Raw genomic sequence first — 2,174 nt, 5'->3', positions numbered from 1 at the left:
CACGCTTTTTAGACTAAATCAAGGTTTTGACGTGCTGCTCTCGCCCCTAAATCTTTTCTATATGGCTGTTAGATTCTAATTATTTATTTTGATTATCCCGAAACCTCTGTGCTTTTGTTATAAAATATACAGGGTGTCCCACGAAACATGACAGTATGCAAGAGGACTTGAATGTCGTCTTGATTTTTGATATAATTTGCTGTGCTTATTTGTCAACCTAATTTTAGAAGTAAATTTCTAGAGATAAATTTTGTAGAGAGAAATTTAAGTTAGTTTAGTCCTTCTCATGTCCTTCTTCAGTTCTCGTCAATATGATATATTGCTCAGTAAAATATTGTTGTTTAAATAGTTCCATTCCCGGAGTTACAGGGTGTCCCCAAAACATGACAATAGCAAGACGACTTGAAAGTCGTCTTAAATATTTGAATTTATTTGTGACATATTAGTCTTCTATCTACTTTAACATGTACGATTCTTGAAACAATTATCACATAATTCTCCTAGCCCTGGCATTTCCAAAAAGTGGTCTGCGTTTTTTGTGCTTTCAATATTACCGGAGATATAAAGTGTTAGGTTCAGATTTCAATTTTGTTAAATAAAAGCAAAATTGTCGAAATCTGAACGAAATTCTGCATATCTCGGGCAATATTGAATTTAAATAAATTTTAAAAATATCACAAAGTTCTTTCAGGAAGATCAGAGTTTCATCAGCTTCTCGTTCCAAAACCTGAAAACAAATATTTGTAAAATTACAATTTCATGTCTAGATCTAATCATGGGTGTGTTTTCTCCTGTTTTCCATCGAACTGTCCTTTTCATAAACAAATCGTTTTTGTTTGTTTATTTTCTGCTGTTTTTTAAAAATATTTTTATTAATTATTTTGAAGGTTGTTTATCGTTAGAACTGACGAGGTTCAGCCCAGACCTAAATATATTTCTATAAAATGGGGAACTAACACTTTAATAACTCTGAATTTTTAAGTAAAAGTTGTTTTGTCTTCATGTTTGTTAGTGCACGATTGTGCCAAGATAAATAAACGAAGAGGGGAGGGAGGAGTAAGAATATAAGTATACCTCCGTACACCTCTCAATCTAATGTTGTATTTTTCTAATTTTTTTCGGGTAGCGCAGGAAGGTTTTAATCAATATTTTGGATGTTGAGGGAAACTACACAATTTTGCTAAAAATTTAATATTTAAAAAATAAAAAATTTGTTCATTTTTAAAATTGGGTGATGGTGACCTCGCCACTTTAAATGGGGAAAAAGAATTCTATCCGAATACTGATTAATTAAACAAAACTGAAAATTTTAATTTTTTCTCTCTTAAAAAAATCGAGGAAAAGATTGATTTTAGGGGAAAAATCAGAGTAAATCGTTAAGGAAACGATAACAGCTCTGTCATTTTGTATTAATTTGTTGACCCCCGAAGAGAAAAAATGGGGAATGTTGGAACATTTTAACCCATTTATACAGACTTACATGAATTTCGAAGTAAGCCCCCAGACATATGGAATAAAGAATTCCTCTGGCTCTTCCTCCTCAACATATTTAAACTTCAACTCTCCCAACCTGAGATTCAATCGTCGTCGTATATATCAATACAGTCAAGACAGCTTTCGATTTAAATTTTTTGATTTCTACCAAGATTTTAAACAACATTGATAGACATACACATTAACACAAAGAGAAGCTGTCAATAACTGCTTCACTTTGTTCACTTGTAGATTAAAAAAGCTTGTTAATAATCAAAATTTAAATCGAAAAGTTGTCTTCATTGTATTGATATAAACGCCGACCACTGTATAATAAAATAATCTTACGAGGACAAAAATGTAATAATAAATTTGACTTGAAACCTGCAGGTCCATTTTCAGCAGTGTTCACTGTGCGTATAGCTTGGCATGATTAATTTTCCATTTTGACACATTATAGAAACGAACTTACATTGCAAGTCTTTCTCTTGGGAACTGATGAGCACCCTCCCTACACAACCAGATTATATCATCAAATTTATACTTTATAACTATCAATTTCAATTAAAGTAATTTTAGCAAGGCAGTTCCAATTTTTTCAAAATGGCAGTTTTTATCTTAGGGTAGCTCGATTTTAGCACCAAAAATTAGGGCCCTAGTGATATTACTGCGCCAAAATATTTCAAGAACTTCACAAAAAA

General features: G+C 31.8%; 1 long non-coding RNA gene across 1 annotated transcript; it reads right to left on the bottom strand.

The window, feature by feature from the left end:
• Nucleotides 1-645: 645 nt before the first annotated feature.
• LOC111717674 (uncharacterized) lies at nucleotides 646-2,044 on the bottom strand. The gene is made up of 3 exons (XR_002768870.1): nucleotides 1,946-2,044; nucleotides 1,481-1,570; nucleotides 646-727 (listed from the first exon to the last, which is right to left on the bottom strand). It is a non-coding gene; the product is annotated as an uncharacterized LOC111717674 (long non-coding RNA).
• Between the last annotated feature and the right edge of the window lie 130 nt (nucleotides 2,045-2,174).

This window comes from Eurytemora carolleeae, unplaced genomic scaffold (assembly GCF_000591075.1).
Source record: "Eurytemora carolleeae unplaced genomic scaffold, Eaff_2.0 scaffold3036, whole genome shotgun sequence".
NCBI lineage: Eukaryota > Metazoa > Arthropoda > Copepoda > Calanoida > Temoridae > Eurytemora > Eurytemora carolleeae.
This window is presented reverse-complemented; position numbering and strand designations above follow the sequence as displayed.